Source organism: Pristiophorus japonicus, chromosome 4 (assembly GCF_044704955.1).
Source record: "Pristiophorus japonicus isolate sPriJap1 chromosome 4, sPriJap1.hap1, whole genome shotgun sequence".
Lineage (NCBI taxonomy): Eukaryota > Metazoa > Chordata > Chondrichthyes > Pristiophoridae > Pristiophorus > Pristiophorus japonicus.
This window is the reverse complement of record NC_091980.1, coordinates 312,040,449-312,061,898: the sequence shown is the minus strand read 5'-3', so window position 1 is coordinate 312,061,898 and position 21,450 is coordinate 312,040,449. Positions and strand designations below refer to the sequence as shown.

The 21,450-nt window shown below is 48.5% G+C and overlaps 1 protein-coding gene across 1 annotated transcript in view; it reads right to left on the bottom strand.

The window, feature by feature from the left end:
* zbtb1 (zinc finger and BTB domain containing 1) overlaps nucleotides 1–18,883 on the bottom strand; it is a 32,032-nt gene extending 13,149 nt beyond the window's left edge. Inside the window, exon 1 of the mRNA XM_070877603.1 lies at nucleotides 18,810–18,883. The gene's annotated coding sequence lies outside the window, so the exon portion shown is untranslated. The remainder of the gene's footprint in view (nucleotides 1–18,809) is intronic.
* Between the last annotated feature and the right edge of the window lie 2,567 nt (nucleotides 18,884–21,450).

Below are 21,450 nucleotides of genomic sequence, written 5' to 3'. Positions count from 1 at the left end.
GGAATAGTGCCAGAGGACTGAATGGCAGACATCGAATATGATTCCTGGATTAAAACATTTTTTTAATAAAAGGACCACTGAACATGTCCAGAGAACCACAGACCAATTAGCTTAAGTTTGGTGGTAGGGAAGATAATGGAATCCATACTCAAAGATGTAATAGAAATACTGCTAGATTCTAGAAACTGAAAATATAATAAAGAGCAGTCAGTCAGAAAGGCAAGGTCATGCTTCACCAACATAGAAACAGTGACCATAATATGGTAGAATTCTTTATTAAGATGGAGAGTGACACAGTTAATTCAGAGACTAGGGTCCTGAACTTAAGGAAAGGTAACTTTGATGATATGAGACATGAATTGGCTAGAATAGACTGGCAAATGATACTTAAAGGGTTGACGGTGGATAGGAAATGGCAAACATTTGAAGATCACATGGATGAACTTCAACAATTGTACATCCCTGTCTGGAGTAAAAATAAAAACAGGGAAGGTGGCTCAACCATGGCTAACAAGGGAAATTAAGGACAGGGTTAAATCCAAGGAAGAGGCATATAAATTGTCCAGAAAAAGCAGCAAACCTGAGGACTGGGAGAAATTTAGAATTCAGCAGAGGAGGGCAAAGGGTTTAATTAGGAGGGGGAAAATAGAGTACGAGAAGAAGCTTGCCGGGAACATAAAAACTGACTGCAAAAGCTTCTATAGATATGTGAAGAGAAAAAGATTAGTAAAGACAAATGTAGGTCCCTTGCAGTCAGATTCAGGTGAATTTATAATGGGGAACAAAGAAATGGCAGACCAATTGAACAAATACTTTGGTTCTGTCTTCACGAAGGAAGACACGAATAATCTTCCGGAAATACTAGGGGACCGAAGGTCTAGTCAGAAGGAGGAACTGAGGGAAATCCTTATTAGTCAGGAAATTGTGTTAGGGAAATTGATGGGATTGAAGGCCGATAAATCTCCAGGGCCTGATAGTCTGCATCCCAGAGTACTTAAGGAAGTGGCCCTAGAAATAGCAGATGCATTGGTGATCATTTTCCAACAGTCTGTAGACTCTGGATCAGTTCCTATGGATTAGAGGGTAGCTAATGTAACCCCACTTTTTAAAAAAGGGAGAGAGAAAACGGAATTATAGACCGGTTAGCCTGACATCGGTAGTGGGGAAAATGTTGGAATCAATTACGAAAGATGTAATAGCAGCGCATTTGGAAAGCAGTGACAGGATCGGTCCAAGTCAGCATGGATTTATGAAAGGGAAATCATGCTTGACAAATCTTCTAGAATTTTTTTTGAGGATGTAACTCGTAGAGTGGTCAAGGGAGAACCAGTGGATGTGGTGTATTTGGCTTTTGATAAGGTCCCACACAAGAAATTGGTGTGCAAAACTAAAGTACATGGTATTGGGGGTAATATACTGACGTGGATAGAGAACTGGTTGGCAGACAGGAAGCAAAGAGTAGGAATAAACGGGTCCTTTTCACAATGGCAGGCAGTGACTAGTGGGGTAGCGCAAGGTTCAGTACTGGGACCCCAGCTATTTACAATATACATTAATGATTTGGACGAAGGAATTGAGTGTAATATCTCCAAGTTTGCAGATAACATTAAGCTGGGTGGCGGTGTGAGCTGTGAGGAGGATGCTAAGAGGCTGCAGGGTGACTTGGACAGGTTAGGCGAGTGGGCAAATGCATGGCAGATGCAGTATAATGTAGATAAATGTGAGGTTATCCACTTTGGTGGCAAAAACAGGATGGCAGAATATTATCTGAATGGTGTCAGATTAGGAAAAGAGGAGGTACAACAAGACCTGGGTGTCATGGTACATCAGTCATTGAAAGTTGGCATGCAGGTACAGCAGGCGGTGAAGGCAGCAAATTACATGTTGGCCTTCATAGCGAGAGGATTTGAGTATAGGAGCAGGGAGGTCTTACTGCAGTTGTACAGGGCCTTGGTGAGGCCTCACCTTGAATATTGTGTACAGTTTTGGTCTCCTAATCTGAGGAAGAACATTCTTGCTATTGAGGAAGTGCAGCGAAGGTTCATCAGACTGATTCCCAGGATGGCGGGACTGACATATGAAGAAAGACTGGATCGACTAGGCTTATATTCACTGGAATTTAGCAGAACGAGAGGGGATCTCAAAGAAACATATCAAATTCTGACAGGATTGGACAGGTTAGATGCAGGAAGAATGTTCCCAATGTTGGGAAAGTCCAGAACTGGGGGTCACAGTCTAAGGATACGGGATAAGCCATTTAGCACCGAGATGAGGAGAAATCTCTTCACTCAGAGTATTGTGAACCTGTGGAATTCTCTACCACAGAAAGTTGTTGAGGCCAGTTCGTTAGATCTGTTCAAAAGGGAGTTAGATGGGGCCCTTACGGCTTAAAGGATCAAGGGGTATGGAGAGACAGCAGGAATGGGGTACTGAAGTTGCATGATCTTATTGAAGGGCCTGCACCCATTTTCTATGTTTCTAAATCTACAACGCAGAAGGAGGCCATTTCGGCCCATCGTGTCTGCACCGGCCGACAAAGAGCCGCACGGCTCTCGGTCAGCAGCCCTGACGGTTACGTATAAACCTATGAACAATGACGGAAAGGTAAAGAGCACTCAGTCCTCCCCAGACAACTGCGACACCCCTTACATTGAAACATTCTACACTCCACCCCAACCGGAGCCATGTGATCTCCTGGGAGAGGCAACCTTATTGAATTCTTTGTAGAAGTAACAGAAAGGGTAGGTAAGGGTAACACAGTAGACATAATATATTTAGAATGCCAAAAAGCCTTCAATAAGAGATCGCGTAGTAGACTCTAAGAAATAGGAGCAGGAGCAGGAGCAGGCCATTTCTTCTCTCAGGGGATTGTAAATCTGTGAAATTCATTGCCTCAGAGAGCCGCGGAAGCTGGGACATTGAATACATTTAAAACAGAAACAGACAGTTTCTTAAACGATAAGGGGATAAGGGGTTATGGGGAGCGGGCAGGGAAGTGGACCTGAGCCCATGATCAGATCAGCCATGATCGTATTGAATGGCGGAGCAGGCTCAAGGGGCCGTAGTCCTGCCCCTATTTCTTATGTTCTTATTTGGCCTCTCGAGCCTGCTCCGCTATTTAATAAGATCATGGCTGACCTGACTCATGACCAAGGTCAGAACACGCGGAGTTGGGGGACAAACAGAAAACAGAGATGGGGTTAAAAAGGTAGTTGTTCAGACAGACAATTGGGCAGTGGTGTTTCACAAGGGTCAGTCCTGGGACCACTGCTGTTCACCATTTACATAAATGATTTGGACTCCAGTAAAATGTCAACATTTTCAGAGGACACCAAATTAAGGGGGCGGGGGGGGGGCGGGGTCTAGTTAATAGAGAGGAAGACTGCGACAAAATACAGGAAGACATTAATAAAGTTGCAGAATGGGTGTGTAATTGACAAATGAACTTTAACATGGATAAGTGTGAGTTGATACATTTTGGTAGGAAGAATAATGTAGAGGAGCAGAGGGATCTGAGGTTACAGACACACAAACCACTAAAAATAGTGAGGCAGGTTAATAAGGCCGTAAGAAAGGCAAACTAAGCATTGGGGTTTATTTCTAGAGGGATACAATTAAAAATCAGAGAAGTTATGTTAAACTTGGATCGAACCTTGGTTAGACCACACTTGGAGCACTGTGAACAGATCTGGTCTCCATATTATAAATAGGATATAGAGGCACTGGAGAAAGTGCAAAACAGATTCACAAGGAGGATACCAGAACTGAGAGGTTATACCCATCAGGAAAGTTTGAAAAGGCTGAGGTTCTTTACTCTAGAAAGGAGAAGGTTGAGGGGTGACCTGATAGAGGTCTTTAAGATTGTGAACGGGTTTGATAGGGTCGACATAGAGAAAATATTTCCACTTGTGGGCGAGACCAGAACAAGGGGCCATAAATATAAGATAGTCACGAATAAATCCAATAGGGAATTCAGGAGAAACATCTTTACCCAGAGAGTGGTGAGAATGTGGAACTCATTATCTCAGGAAGTGGTTGAGGCGAATAGCAAAGATGCTTTTAAGGGGAATCTGGATAAACACATGAGGGAGAAAGGAATCGAAGGATATGTTGACAGGATGAGAGGCAGAGGGTGGGAGGAGGCTTGAGTGGAGCATAAACCCCGGCACGGACCACTGGGCCGAATGGCCTGTTTCTCTGCTGTAAACACGGTCTAACTATGCAAACCATTTCCTCAGAAACACTGATTGCGTGTCGCAGAATCTCCAGTGCATTTCACAGGCACAACGACGTCATCGCACAACTACACAGAATCACACAGCACAGGAGGCGGCCATTCAACCCATCCTGCCTGTGCTGGCCCTTTGAATGAACGAACCAATTAGCCCCACTCTCCAGACTCTTTCCCCACAGCACTGCAAATGCTTCCTTTTCAAGTATTTATCCAAATTCCATTCGAAAGACATTACCAAATCAGCTTCCACCGCCCTTTCAGGCAGCGCGTTCCAGATCACAACAACTCGCTGCATAAAGAAATGATTTCTAATTTTCGCCTTTGGTTCTTTTGCCAACTATATACAAGAACATAAGAAATAGGAGCAGGAGTAGGCCATACGGCCCCTCGAGCCTGCTCCGCCATTCAATAAGATCACGGCTGATCTTCGACCTCAACTCCACTTTCCCGCCCGATCTCCATATCCCTCGATTCTCCGAGAGTCCAAAAATCTATCGATCTCAGCCTTGAATATACTCAGAGACTCAGCATCCACTGCCCTCCTGGGTAGAGAATTCCAAAGATTCACCACCCTCTTGAGTGAAGGAATTCCTCCTCATCTCAGTCCTAAATGGCCGACCCCTTATCCTGAGACTGTGACCCCTGGTTCTAGACTCTCCAACCCGGGGGAAACATCCTCTCAGCATCTACCCTGTCAATCCCCCTCTCATTGATGTTTGAATGAGATCCCCTCTCATTCTTCTAAACTCCAGAGTATAGGCCCATCCTACACAATCATCAATAAGACCAGCCCTCTCATCCCAGGAATCAATCTAGTGAAGCTCTGTTGTATCGCCGCCAATGCAAGTATATCTTTCCTCAGATCCGGAGACCAAAACTGTGCGCAGTACTCCAGGTGTGGTCTCACCAAGGCCCTGTACAATTGGGTGAGTGGGACTCGGTGTAAGTTCAGACACGGTGCACAGGGGGTGATGGGTGAGCGGGACTGGGTGCGAGTTAGGACACGGGCAGTGAGCACAGGGGGTGATGGGTGAGCGGGACTCGGTGCGAGTTAGGACACGGGCAGTGAGCACCGGGGGTGATGGGTGAGTAGGACTTGGTGCGAGTTAGGACACGGGCAGCAAAGTTCCGGATGCCTGTGTGTCTTTGCACAAAGTGAGTCACATGCTACAAGGGGATGGGAGAGGGGGGTGTGGAGGAAGAATATGCGAGTGGCTGTGTGTTATTTGTTGACATTTTTCAAAGACTGCGAAAATGCCTCCTGTTCAAATAAGTGAAACCTAATATTAGCAACATGCTAAAGCCTCTGCGATCACCATGGTCACAGCCAGCAGAGTTCATGGTCGCTCATTGACTCAATCGAGAGTCACCGGGTTAACCAAAATTCCCCTGACCAGCACTGCCCTCAGCCGAGGCAGTAGAATATATCCCTAAAAACCCACCGCACTGTCCCCGAGAGAGGGGGAAAGTGGACAGGGCACGTCTGCTGCAGTACATAAAAGGAGCGGCGAGGGGCTCGGGAGCAACGAGGAGGCACCGCCCTGCGTGAGAACATACTACAGCGTGGAGACCACTTCAGAGAGCAGCGCGAGTTGGTGCAGGAGGGCGACGGCAGCAAAGAGTGACGTCATCAAGATCCAGGTTGGTGATTGGAGCGTGGGCAGGTACAGCAGGAGCGGCGAGAGACAGTGTAGGGATGTGATCGGGGCCCAGGGGAGGCGTGAGTTCGAGGCCCAGGGGCCCAGGGGCAATATGTGTGTGCACTGGGTCCGTGCAGCAGAGCAGGTCTCCAGTCGTCCTGGTTAACCCTTGCCACTGGACCAAGGCCTAGCTCTGTCAAGCCCGTGTGGTGGCTGGTGTGCAACATCATCATCAGAGGCAGTCCCTCGAATCGAGGATGGCTTGCTTCCACGTCTAAAAGTTCACAGGTGTTTCAATGAAGGACCTAATATTCCAGATCCTGAACTACATCCTGAAGGGTGGAAGATGCCTGTGCGTGGATTTTTTTAACGTGGGGTGACCGTTGCACACCAGCCACCACACGGGCTTGACAGAGCTAGGCCTTGGTCCAGTGGCAAGGGTTAACCAGGACGACTGGAGACCAGCTCGCTACACGGGCCTAGTGCGCTACACATATCGCAGTGATATACAGTGACAGACTTGTACCCACCAGTACTGTACCCCAGTGTTATACAGTGACAGACCTGTACCCACCAGTACTGTACCCGTTATAGTGACAGACTTGTACCCACCAGTACTGTACCCCAGTGTTATATAGTGACAGACCTGTACCCACCAGTACTGTGCCCCAGTGTTATACAGTGACAGACTTGTACCCACCAGTACTGTACCCCAGTGTTATACAGTGACAGACCTGTACCCACCAGTACTGTACCCCAGTGTTATACAGTGACAGACCTGGACCCACCAGTACAGTACCCCAGTGTTATACAGTGACACACCTGTACCCACCAGTACTGTACCCCAGTGTTATACAGTGACAGACCTTACCCACCAGTACTGTACCCCAGTGTTATACAGTGACAGACTTGTACCCACCAGTACTGTACCCCAGTGTTATACAGTGACAGACCTGTACCCACCAGTACTGTACCCCAGTGTTATACAGTGACAGACCTGTACCCACCAGTACTGTACCCCAGTGTTATACAGTGACAGACCAGTACCCACCAGTACTGTACCCCAATGTTATACAGTGACAGACCTGTACCCACCAGTACTGTACCCCAGTGTTATACAGTGACAGACCTGTACCCACCTGTACTGTACCCCAGTGTTATACAGTGACAGACCTGAACCTACCAGTACTGTACCCCAGTGTTATACAGTGACAGACCTGTACCCACCTGTACTGTACCCCAGTGTTATACAGTGACAGACCTGTACCTACCAGTACTGTACCCCAGTGTTATACAGTGACAGACCTGTACCCACCAGTACTGTACCCCAGTGTTAGACAGTGACAGAACTGTACCCCAGTGTTATACAGTGACAGACCTGTACCCACCAGTACTGTACCCCAGTGTTATACAGTGACAGACCTGTACCCACCAGTATTGTACCCCAGTGTTATACAGTGACAGACCTGTACCCACCAGTACTGTACCCCAATGTTATAGTGACAGACCTGTACCCACCAGTACTGTACCCGTTATAGTGACAGACCTGTACCCACCAGTACTGTACCCCAGTGTTATACAGTGACAGACCTGTACCCACCAGTACTGTACCCCAGTGTTATACAGTGACAAACCTGTACCCACCAGTACTGTACCCCAGTGTTATACAGTGACAAACCTGTACCCACCAGTACTGTACCCCAGTGTTATACAGTGACAGACCTGTACCCACCAGTACTGTACCCCAGTGTTATACAGTGACAGATCTGTACCCACCAGTACTGTACCCCAGTGTTATATAGTGACAGACCTGTACCCACCAGTACTGTACCCGTTATACAGTGACAGACCTGTACCCACCAGTACTGTACCCCAGTGTTATACAGTGACAGACCTGTACCCACCAGTACTGTACCCCAGTGTTATACAGTGACAGACCTGTACCCACCTGTCCTGTACCCCAGTGTTATACAGTGACAGACCTGTACCCACCAGTACTGTACCCCAGTGTTATACAGTGACAGACCTGTACCCATCAGTACTGTACCCCAGTGTTATACAGTGACAGACCTGTACCCACCAGTACTGTACCCCAATGTTATAGTGACAGACCTGTATCCACCAGTACTGTACCCGTGTTATACAGTGACAGACCTGTACCCACCAGTACTGTACCCCAGTGTTATACAGTGACAGACCTGTACCCACCAGTACTGTACCCCAATGTTATAGTGACAGACCTGTACCCACCAGTACTGTACCCGTTATACAGTGACAGACCTGTACCCACCAGTGTTATACAGTGACAGACCTGTACCCACCAGTACTGTACCCCAGTGTTATACAGTGACAAACCTGTACCCACCAGTACTGTACCCCAGTGTTATACAGTGACACACCTGTACCCACCAGTACTGTACCCCAGTGTTATACAGTGACAGACCTGTACCCACCAGTACTGTACCCCAGTGTTATACAGTGACAGATCTGTACCCACCAGTACTGTACCCCAGTGTTATATAGTGACAGACCTGTACCCACCAGTACTGTACCCGTTATACAGTGACAGACCTGTACCCACCAGTACTGTACCCCAGTGTTATACAGTGACAGACCTGTACCCACCAGTACTGTACCCCAGTGTTATACAGTGACAAACCTGTACCCACCAGTACTGTACCCCAGTGTTATACAGTGACAGACCTGTACCCCAGTGTTATACAGTGACAGACCTGTACCCACCAGTACTGTACCCCAGTGTTATACAGTGACAGACCTCTACCCACCAGTACTGTACCCCAGTGTTATACAGTGACAGACCTGTACCCACCAGTACTGTACCCGTGTTATAGTGACTGACCTGTACCCACCAGTACTGTACCCCAGTGTTATACAGTGACAGACCTGTACCCACCAGTACTGTACCCCAGTGTTATACAGTGACAGACCTGTACCCACCAGTACTGTACCCCAGTGTTATACAGTGACAGACCTGTACCCACCAGTACTGTACCCCAGTGTTATACAGTGACAGACCTGTACCCACCAGTACTGTACCCCAGTGTTATACAGTGACAGACCTGTACCCACCAGTACTGCCTATGATGATGATGACGATGACCCCATACTGCTCACCCTCCGGGATTGACCTGGAGATTCCAGGGATTCAACAGTAATCTCCAGGACACTGCCGTAAGCAACACCCGGGAACTAAATCACAGCAGCATTAAAATGGGGCACATTTTCTTTGAACATTTTGGTTTATTGGTTTTAAAAATATTAAGACATGGAAGGGGATGTGGGAGGGGAAAGAGAGATGGCGGGGAAAAGGCTGTTTGATTGACAGTTGAGAATCATACAATCGAGTAACAAAGAGTCTGTTCGCTTTCTGATTGGTTGAGAATGGGGTGCACGGAGAGGTCGGGCATGTTGGGTGGCCAATGGCGGATAGTTGGGGGACAGGGCGGTTGGTTTCATACGTCCAATCCTAACAGGACTGGGCCCAGCCGCGATGCCTTCCACAGTCTGATAGCCTGCCAACACTACCCTTTGTGGCTCATGTCACCTCTTGAGCTTTTGCCAATCATCTTAAATCTATGTCCTCTGGTTACCCACCCTTCTGACACTAGGAACTGTTTCTCTTTATTTACTCGAGTATGATTTTGAACACGTCTATCAAATCTCCTCTTAACCTTCTCTGCCCCAAGGAGAACAACCCCGGCTTTTCCAGTCTCCATATATCAGAAGTCCATCATCCCTGGAACCATTCTAGCAAATCTCCTCTGCACCCTCTCTAAGGCCTTCACATCTGTCTAAAGTGCGGTGCCCAGAATTGGACACAATACTCCAGCGGAGGTCTAACCAATGTTTTATACAGGTTCAGCATAACTTCCTTGCTTTTGTACTCTATTCCCCTCACCTTCTCACCACAGAAACATAGAAAATAGGGGCAGGAGTAGGCCAGTCGGCCCTTCGAGCCTGCACCACCATTCAATATGATCATGGCTGATCATGCAACTTCAGTACCCCATTCCTGCGTTCTCTCCATACCCATTGATCCCTTTAGCCATAAGGGCCACATCTAACTCCCTTTTGAATATATCTAACGAACTGGCCTCAACAACTTTCTGTGGTAGAGAATTCCACAGGTTCACAATTCCCTGAGTGAACAAGTTTCTCCTTAGACTGTGTCCCCTGGTTCTGGACTTCCCCAACATCAGGAACATTCTTCCTGCATCTAACCTGTCAGATCCCGTCAAAATTTTATATGTTTCTATGAGATCCCCTCTCAGAGTCTATAGACGATTGGAAAATGATCACCAATGCATCCACTATTTCTAGGGCCACTTCCTTAAGTACTCTGGGATGCAGACTATCAGGCCTTGGGGATTTATCGTCCTTCAATCCCATCAATTTCCCTCACACAATTTCCTGACTAATAAGGATTTCCCTCAGTTCCTCAGTCCCCTAGTATTTTCGGGAGGTTATTTGTGTCTTCCTTAGAGAAGACAGAACCAAAGTATTTGTTCAATTGGTCTGCCATTTCTTTATTCCCCATTATGAATTCACCTGATTCTGGCTGCAAGTGACCTAATTAGTCTTCACTCATTTTTTTCTCTTCACATATCCATAGAAGCTTTTGCAGTTAGTTTTTATGTTCCCGGCAAGCTTCCTCTCATATTCTATTTCCCCCCTCTTAATTAAACCCTTTGTCATCCTCTGTTGAATTCTAAATTTCTCCCAGTCCTCAGGTTTGCTGCTTTTTCTGGCCAATTTATATGCCTCTTCCTTGGATTTAACACTATCCCTAATTTCCCTTGTTAGCCACGGTTGAGCCACCTTCCCCGTTTTATTTTTACGCCAGACAGGGATGTACAATTGTTGAAGTTCATCCATGTGATCTATAAATGTTTGCTATTGTCTATCCACCGTCAACCCTTTAAGTATCACTCGCCAGTCCATCCTAGCCAATTCACGTCTCATAACATCGAAGTTACCTTTCCTTAAGTTCAGGACTCTAGTCTCTGAATTAACTGTTCACTCTCCATCTTAATAAAGAATTCTACCATATTATGGTCACTCTTCCTCCCAAGACAGATATTAAAAAAAGAAACACTTTCATTTCTGTCACGTCTTTCATGACCTCAGGATGTCCCAAAGCACTTTACAGCCAACGAAGTACTTTTGAAGTGTAATCACTGTTGTAATGTAGGAAACACAGCAACCAATTTGGTAGAGCAATGTGATAGTGACCAGATAATCTGATTTTGATGTTGACTGAGGGATAAGTATTGGCCAGGACACGAGGGAAAATTTTCCGGTTGGCAAGCTGTAACTAGTGGGGTGCCGCCAGGATCAGTGCTTGGTCCTCAATTATTTACAATCTAGATCAATGGCAAACCCCAAGCCCTGCACAAGGTAGAAAAGGCCCTCAGTCAGCTCAAGAACAACAAGGCATTAGGAGCAGATGAAATCCCCGCTGAGGCACTAAACTATTGACTCGAAACTATGACCTCATCTCTCTCATCTGGAAGGAGGAGAGCATGTCGGGAGATCTCAGAGATGTAGTAATTGTGACCATCTTTAAAAAGGGGACAAGTCCAACTGCGGCAACTACAGGGGAAACTCCCTGTTATCAGCCACTGGGGAAGTCATCGCTAGAATCCTCCTCAACCGTCTTCTCCCTGTGGCTGAGGAGCTCCTCCCAGAGTCACAGTGAAATACAGGGAACAGCACCAACCCTTGTACATGGCCTTCTTTGACCTTACAAAGGCCTTTGACATTATTAATGTGGAAATGTATTTTTATCTAAGCTGATACCATACGGTATTTGTGTGCCCATTGCAATATATATCAAAATGGAGTCCTGGTCTTTCCAGAGCTTTCTGCTTTTTAGCAGTCAGCTTGCATAAACAGCTAAACCTGGTTTGAGATGGCTGATGGCCATCAGACAGCTAGAAGACAAGTCATGCTGAGACAAGTACCCCCCCCCCATGGTGCTCTCCTATTGTCTACACGACACCAGTTCCATGTCACCCCATCTTTCCTATGTACTCCATTCCACCAGCCACTATCTCTTGTAGAGACCTCATCCTTTTGATGTAAACGATAAACGGACCAGGAAATTAAACAATCCTGACACAATACAAGACAGGTGATAGCCCATTACATATGATTCATGGAGTAATGGCCGGCTGGCCAACTGATAACCCTGACAAAAGGAAATATCTGTAAACCATGTCAGGACCAGGATATAGTAATTAACTCTTTATCTGTATTCACTGACTGTGAGACAGAGCAATACACAGGGAGAGGCCAGAACTTGGGTTTTACTGTATAAATATCTTGTGAAGCTGTACCATTTCGGAGGTGTTCACTTAGCCCTCGACTGAGTGTGACCTACCCCTTGCTAGCAAGCGAATTAAAGAAACTTCTGCCGGAGCTGTAAGTGTCGGAGTCATTCTTTTCGGAGGTCGAGATTTCGACAGTTACTTAACCGCGAGGGACTATGGAGCACCCTCCTCCATTTCTGCTGATTCCAAAAGTTTGTCACCATCCTCCGCCTGCTCCATGACGACATGCAAGCCGTGATCCTGACCAATGGATCCATCACAGACCCAATCTGTTGTGTATCTGTAAAGCATGCACTCCCATGTTCCGCCACCAGGGAGCGCATCCCCTGAAGTCCCAAGGGATCCCAGCATCCCTTGGGAGCACTGTATATAAGCCGGCCCCTAAGGCCTGTTCCTCACTCTGGAGTGTCGTAATAAAGACTGAGGTCACTGTTGCTTTAACCTCCCTGTGTACAGCCTCATCTGTGTTAGGAACACAATACAATCTACGTCCGGACCGGGGTCAAACAGGACTGCGTCATCGCTCCAACCCTCTTCTCAATCTTCCTCGCGGCAATGCTCCACCTCACACTCAACAAGCTCCCCGCTGGAGTGGAACTAAACTACAGAATCAGTGGGAACCTGTTCAACCTGCGTCGTCTCCAGGCTAGATCCAAGACCGTCCCATCCTCTGTCGTCAAACCACAGCATGAGGACGATGCTAGCGTCTGTACACATTCAGAGGCTGAACTCCAAGTCGTCATCATCAACATCTTCACCGAGGCATACGAGAATATGGGCTTTACACTAAACATCCGTAAGACCAAGGGTCCTCCGCCAACCTGCCCCCCGGCGTGGCCTTGGATAACGTGGACCACTTTTCATACCTCGGGAGCCTACCTATCAGCAAAGGCAGACATCGACGACGAGGTCCAACACCGCCTCCAGTGCGCTCGCACAGCCTTCGGTCGCCTGAGGAAGAGACTGTTCGAGGATCAGGCCCTCAGATCTGGCACCAAGCTCATGGTCTACAGGGCTGTAGTGATATCCGCCCTCCTGTATGGCTCAGAGAAGTGGACCATATGCAGCAGACACCTCAAATCGCTGGAGAAATACCACCAACGATGTCTCTGTAAGATCCTGCAAATCCCCTGGGAGGACACACGCACCAACGTCAGTGTTCTCGATCAGGCCAACAACCCCAGCATCGAAGCACTGACCACACTCGACCAGCTCCGCTGGGCAGGCCACATTGCTCGCATGCCCGACACAAGACTCCCAAAGCAAGCGCTCTACTCGAAACTCCTACGCGGCAAACGAGCCCAAAGGTGGGCAGAGGAAACATTACAAGGACACCCTCAAAGCCTCCCTGATAAAGTGCAACATCCCCACCGACACCTGGGAGTCCCTGGCCAAAGACCGCCCTAAGTGGAGGAAGAGCATCCGGGAGGGCGCTGAGCACCTCGAGTCTCGTCGCCGAGAGCATGCAGAAACCAAGCGCAGGCAGCGGAAGGAGCGTGCGGCAAACCAGTCCCACCCTCCCCTTCCCTCAACCACTGTCCGTCCCACCTGTGACAGGGACTGTGGTTTTCGTATTGGACTGTTCAGTCACCTGAGAACTCACTTTTGGAGTGGAAGCAAGTCTTCCTCGATTTCGAGGGACTGCCGGTGATGATATCAATGACTTAAATGGGGGGACCGAATGTAATGTATCCACGTTTGCTGACGATACAATGTTGGGTGGAAAAGTCAGCCATGAGGAGGACTCAGAGGCTGCAAAGGGATATAGACAGGTTAAGGTGAGTAGGCATGAACATGGCAAATGGAATACAGTGTGGCGAAGTATGAAATGATCCAATTTGGTAAGAAAAATAAAAAAGGCAGAATATTTTTTAAATGGTCAGAAACTGGGAAATGTCGGTGTTCAGAGGGACCTGGGTGTCCTTGTACACAAATCCCAGAAAATTAACATGCAGGTACAGCAAGCAATAGGAAAGCAAATGGTATATTGGCCTTTATTACAAAGGGATTGGAGTACAAGAGTAAAGAAGTCTTACTACAGCTAGCGCCCATCTATCGCCCAAATAGGCAGGCTATCGCCCATTTCACCTTAAAAGTAGAAAGTTGGGCCGTTACATCGCCCACCCAACTTTCGGCACACAAGATTCTGACATCGCCGAGGTGATCGCCCAGCGCAACATTCGCCACATCGCCCACACATCGCCGGGCTGATCCCTCACCGAGAAGATCACTGGAGAAGCGCTGCTCCCGACTGGCACGGTTCGGCAGGACGCGGCACTACGGACGCCATTTTGAACGTCGGAGGAACTGAGGCTGCTTCAAGGGGGGCTTATGAGAATTAATGTGTGAGTTATTCTAAAGGGCCTTATTGACTCTTTGGCAATCATCTGCTCACATCTCTATTGGTCCCCTTACCGAAGGAAGAATATACTTGCCATAGAGGGAGTGCAACGAAGGTTTACCAGACTGGTTCCTGGGATGGGGGGATTGTCCTATGAGGAGAGACTGAGCAGACGAGGCCTACATTCCCTTGAGTTTAGAAGAATGAGAGGTGATTTTATTGAAACGTAAAATTCTAACAGGGCTCGAGGAGGTAGATGCAGGGAGAGTGTTTCCCCTGGCTAGAGAGTCTAGAACCAGGGGTCACAGTCTCAGAATAAGGGGTCGGCCATTTAGGACTGAGATGAGGAGAAATGTCTTCACTCAGAGAGTGGTGAATCTTTGGAATTCTCTGCCCCAGAGGGCTGAAAGTATATTCAAGGTTGACGGGGCCTTGGTTTTAACATCTCATCAGAAGGACGGTACCTCCGACAGTGTAGCACTCCCTCAGTAGTGCACTGGAATGTCTGCTTAGATTTTTGTGCTCAAGTATCTTGAACCCACAACCTTCTGACTTAGAGGAGAGAGAGCTACCAACTGAGTTTCATCTGATATTCACCTCACAGAAATCAGAAGGTGTCAAGGTAGTCATCATCATCATAGGTGGCCCCTCAGAATCGAGGAAGACTTGCTTCCACTCAAAAAAAGAGAGTTCTTAGGTGACTGAACAGTCCAATGCAGGAATTACAGTCTCTGTCACAGGTGGGACAGACAGTGGTTGAGGGAAGGGGAGGGTGGGACAGGTTTGCCGCACGCTCCTTCCGCTGCCTGCGCTTGGTTTCTGCATGCTCTCGGCGACGAGACTCGAGGTGCTCAGTGCCCTCCCGGATGCACTTTCTCCACTTAGGGCGGTCTTTGGCCAGGGATTCCCAGGTGTCGGTGGGGATGTTGCACTTTATCAGGGAGGCTTTGAGGGTGTCCTTGAAACGTTTCCTCTGCCCACCTGGGGCTCGTTTGCCGTGTAGGAGTTCAGAGTAGAGCGCTTGCTTTGGAAGTTCAAGGCAGTAACAACTGGAACAATAGCTATACATCAAAGAACTCTCACTCCCCCATATAAGGTTCCCCCATCAGCAAGGGTGCCAGAGGCAACCCTGCAGTGTGAACTTGCTATGGGAGACATCATCCAGGACAAAGCAGCCCGTTTGATTGGCACCCCATCCACCACCTTCAACACTCACTCCCTCCACCACCGGCGCACCGTGGCTGCAGTGTGCACCATCTACAAGATGCACTGCAGCAACTCGCCAAGGCTTCTTTGGCAGCACCTCCCAAACCCACAACCTCTACCACCTAGAAGGACAAGGGCAGCAGGCGCATGGGAACACCACCACCTCCAAGCCACGCACCACCCTGACTTGGACATATATTGGCCGTTCATTCATCGTCGCTGGGTCAATATCCTGGAACTTCCACCACACAGTGGTGGACTGCAGCGGTTCAAGGCGACGGCTCACCACCACCTTATCAAGGGCAACTAGGGATGGGCAATAAATGCCAGCCTTGCCAGCGACGTCCACATCCCGAGAAAACAGCAAATCCTTGCTCGGGTGCCTCGGACCAATATTACCACCAGCAGTGAGAATGAACATCGTCTGCCATCTTGGAGCTCAGTGTTGACAGTCCGAGATTGCAGCGCATCACAAGACACACCCTCAATGTATGTACGGCACTCCTGGCTAATAGCGCAGACCCCCTTCCCCTGACATCAAGGAAGGATCCTAACTTGATCGAGGTTTTTGATGAGGTAATAGAGAGGGCTGATGAGGGCAACGTGGTGTACATGGATTTCCAAAAGGCGTTTGATAAAGTGCCACACAATAGCCTTGCCGGCAAAGTTGAAGCCCGTGGAATAAAAGGGACAGTGGCAGCATGTGTACGGGATTGGCTCAGTGACAGGAAACAGAGAGCAGTGGTGAAAGGTTGTTTCTCGGACTGGAGGAAGGTATACAGTGCTGTTCCCCAGGGGTCGGTACTGGGACCACTGCTTTTCTTGATATATATTAATGACTTGGACTTGGGTGTACAGGGCACAAGTTCAAAATTTACAGATGACACAAATCTTGGAAGTATAGTGAACAGTGAGGAGGAGAGGGATAGACTTCAGGCTGGTGGGATGGGCGGGCACGTGGCAGATGAAATTTAATGCAGTGCGAAGTGATACATTTTGGTAGGAAGAATGAGGAGAGGCAATATAAACTAAAGGGTACAATCCTAAAGAGTACAATAGCAAGGAAGTTATGATGAACCATTCTAAAACATGGGTTCTGCCCCAACTGGAGTATTGTGTCCAATTCTGGGCACCGCACTTTAAGAAGGCTGTGAAGGCCTTAGAGAGGGAGCAGAAAGGATTTACAAGAATGGTTTCTGGGATGAGGGACTTCTGTTACGTTATCAAAAACAGCACCAGTACCAGCACTGTTCAGGTATATTTTTATGTACATATCCATTTGAGATACAAGCATCGCTGACAAGGATAGCATTTATTGCCCATCCCTGTATGTCCTTGAGAAGATGGTAGTGAACATTTTTCAAATTGTGTGTTCAAATCCTTCCCTAACTCTGTAATTTCCTCCGGCCCTTTAAACCTCTGATATCTCTGCGCTCCTCTGATTCTGCCCTCTTGCACATCCCCGATTTTAATCGCTGCACCATTGGTGGCCGTTCCTTCTGTTGCCTGGGCCCCAAGCTCTGGAACTCCCTCCCTAAACCTCTCCGCCTCTCTTTCCTCCTTTAAGATGCTCTTTAAAACCGACCTCTCTGACCACGCTTTCGGCCACCTCGCCCAATAACTTATGTGGCTTGGCGTCAAATCTTGTCCCGTGTGGCACCTCGGGACATTTCACTACATTAAAAGGTGCTATATCAATGCAACCGAGTGGCTTTTCAGTGTCAACCACATTGCTGTAGGACAGGAGTCATATATAGAGCCAGGCACACTTAAGGAGGGCGGGTTTTCTCCCCTAAAAAGGACATCAGTGAACCAGTTGGGGTATTTTTTACATCAATCCGACAGCTTCATGCTCGCTTTTACTGATACAAGTATACAATGTACATGTTCCAGGGCCAGTTACAGTGGATCTCCCCCTGTTCCAGGGCCAGTTACAGTGGATTCTCCCTGTTCCAGGGCCAGTTACAGTGGATCCTCCCTGTTCCAGGGCCAGTTACAGTGGATCCTCCCTGTCCCAGGGCCAGTTACAGTGGATCCTCCCTGTTCCAGGGCCAGTTACAGTGGATCCTCCCTGTTCCAGGGCCAGCTACAATGTGCCCCCCCCCCCCCTGTTCCAGGGCCAGTTACAGTGGATCCTCCCTGTTCCAGGGCCAGCTACAATGTGCCCCCCCCCCCCTGTTCCAGGGCCAGTTACAGTGGATCTCCCGCTGTTCCAGGGCCAGTTACAATGTGCCCCCCCTGTTCTAGGGCCATTTACAGTGGAATCTCCCTGTTCCAGGGCCAGTTACAGTGGATCCCCCCTGTTCCAGGGCCAGTTACAGTGGATCCTCTCTGTTCCAGGGCCAGTTACAGTGGATTCCCCCTGTTCCAGGGCCAGTTACAATGTGTCCCCCCCTGTTCTAGGGCCAGTTATAGTGGATTCCCCCTGTTCCAGGGCCAGTTACAATGTGTCCCCCCCTGTTCCAGGGCCAGTTACAGTGGACCCCCCCCTGTTCTAGGGCCAGTTACAGTGGATTCCCCCTGTTCCAGGGCCAGTTACAGTGGATCCTCTCTGTTCCAGGGCCAGTTACAGTGGATCCTCTCTGTTCCAGGGCCAGTTACAGTGGATTCCCCCTGTTCCAGGGCCAGTTACAGTGGATTCCCCCTGTTCCAGGGCCAGTTACAGTGGATCCTCTCTGTTCCAGGGCCAGTTACAGTGGATCCTCTCTGTTCCAGGGCCAGTTACAGTGGATCCTCTCTGTTCCAGGGCCAGTTACAGTGGATTCCCCCTGTTCCAGGGCCAGTTACAATGTGTCCCCCCCCTGTTCCAGGGCCAGTTACAATGTGTCCCCCCCTGTTCCAGGGCCAGTTACAATGTATCCTCCTGGTTGCAATGCCCCAGTCCCCGGGGCCGGGCTCTGTCTCTGTGCCGCCCAGTTGCAATGCCCCTTGTCCCGGGCCGGGTGCAGCTCTGCCCCAGTGCCGGGCTCTGTGCCGCCCAGTTGCATTGCCCCAGTCCCCGGAGCCGGGCTCGGTCTCCCTGCCCCGGCCCTTACCTGTCTCCCTGTGGGTGCCTGCCCCTGTCTCCGCTGCCTGCAGCAACCCCGGAGCGCTGCCCTTTCCCCCGGCGATCTCTGCAGCCTTCGCTCGGTACAGGGCCTCAACCAAACACATCACAGGAAATGAGCTGCTATCTCTCCTCCTTAAAGGGGAAATGTACCGCTCCAGCTCAGCCCGGAGCACAGGGTGCAAAGATGCACCAGAGTGCCACACAACAGGCTTGCAGCAAAGTTGAAGCCCATGGAATAAAAGGGACAGTGGCAGCATGTGTACGGGATTGTCTCAGTGACAGGGAACAGAGAGTAGGGGTGAACGCTTGTTTCTGGGGCTGGAGGAAGGTATACAGTGGTGTTCCCCAGGGCTCGGTACTGGGACCACTGCTTTTCCTGATATATATTAATGATTTGGGTGCACAGGGCACAATTTCAAAACGTGCACATTATACTAAACTTGGAAGTATAGTCAACAGTGAGGAGGATAGAAGTGAACGAAAAAGACTTGGATTTATATAGCGCCTTTCATGACCACCGGACGTATCAGCCAACGAAGTACTTTTGAAGTGTACTCCTGTTTTTGGACTGTTGTAACGTGGGAGAGTGATAGACAGGCTGGTGGGCTGGGCGGACACGTGGCAAATGAAATTTAACGCCGAAAAGTGCGAAGTGTTACATTTTGCTAGGAATAGTCAATATAAATTTAAAAGTACAATCCTAAAGGGGGTGCATGAACAGAGAGACCTGGGGGTATGTGTGCACAAATCGCTGAAGGTCAGGTTGAGAAAGTGGTTTAAAAAACACACTGGATCCTGGGCTTCAGAAATTGAGGCAGAAAGTACAAAAGCAAGGAAGTTATGATGAAGAACATAAGGAATAGGAGCAGGAGTCGGCCATTTGGCGCCTCGAGCCTGCTCCGCCATTTAATAAGATCATGGCTGATTTGATCATAGACTCAGCACCACTTCCCCGCCCACTCCCCTTAACCCTTTACTCCCTTATCGCTCAAAAATCTGTCTATCTCCACCTTAAATATATTCAATTACCCAGCCTCCACAGCTCTCTGGGACAGAGAATTCCACAGATTTACAACCCTCTAAGGGAAGAAATTCCTCCTCATCTCAGTTTTAAATGGGCGGCCCCTTATGCTGAGACTATGAACCTGTATAAAATACTGGTATTGTGTATTTAGTAAGGATGTGAAGACCTTAGAGAGGGTGCAGAAAAGATTTACGAGAATGATTCCAGGGATGAGGGACTTCAGTGACGTGGATAGACTGGAGAAGCTGGGGTTGTTCTCCTTGGAGCAGAGAAGGTTGAGAGCAGATTTGATCAAGATGTTCAAAATCATGAGGGGTCTGGACAGAGTAGATAGAGAGAAACTGTTCCCATTGGTGGAAGGGTCAAGAGTCAGAGGGCACAGATTTAAGGTGATCGGCAAAAGAACCAAAGGCGACATGAGGAAAAACATTTTTATGCAGCGAGTGGTTAGGATTTTTGAGCGATAAGGGAGTCGAGAATTATGGGGAATGGGCGGGGAAGTGGAACTGAGTCCATGATCAGATCAGCCATGATCTAATTGAATGGCGGAGCAGGCTCGAAGGGCCGAACTCCTGCTCCTATTTCTTACGTTTTTATGTTCTTATGGAATAAGCTGCCTGAAAGGATGGTAGAGGCAGACTCAATTGTGACTTTCAAAAGGGAATTGGATAGGTACCTGAAGGAAAGAAATGTGCAGGGCCACGGGAAAGAGCGGTTGAGTGGGACTAGCTGAGGTGCTCTTGCAGAGAACTGGCAAGGGCTCGACGGGCCGAATGGCCTCCTACGCTGTAACCATTCCATGATTCTAGTGTTCGTGGCTCCTCTTGTAGAATCACACAGCACCGAAGGAGACTATTCGGCCCATCGTGCCTGTGCTGGCTCCTTGCAAGATCTACCCAATGAGCCCCACTCCCCCTGCCCTTTCCCCACAGTTCTGCAAGTCTTTGGCTTTCAAGCATTGATCCAATTTTGAAAATTATTATTGACTCTGCTCCTACCATCCTTTATATCTTTTCATTTTTTTCCATTTTAAAATGTTGTTTCAATGTTTAGAGTTTTTCTTGAAACCAATTTAGATACAATCATCGAATAGTAGAGCACAGAAGGAGGCCATTCGGCCCATCGAATCTGTGCCAGCTCTTTCGAAGAGCAACCCAGTCAGTCCCCCTCCCCCGCTCTTTCCTCATAACCCTGCAATTGTTTCTCCTTCATTTATCCCATTCCCTTTTGAAGGCGACTATTGACTCTGTATCCACCACCCTATCAGGCAGTGCATTCCAGATCCTAACCACTCACTGCCAATCTTACTGTCTCGTACCCCTGTGTAGGCACGGAGAGGTTTTGATCGAGTAAATAAGGAGAAACTGTTTCCACTGTCAAAGACCCAGAGGTGAGATGGAGAGACTTTTTTACGCAGCGAGAACGCGTACGCGCTGCCTGAAAGGGCGTTGGGAGCAGATTCAATAGTGACTTTCACTAGGGAATTGGATACATACTTGAAGGGAAGAAATTTGCATTGCTTTTGGGAAAGAGCAGGGGAAGTGGGACCAAGTGGATAGCTCATTCAAAGAGCTGGCACAGGTACAATGGACTAAACGGCCTT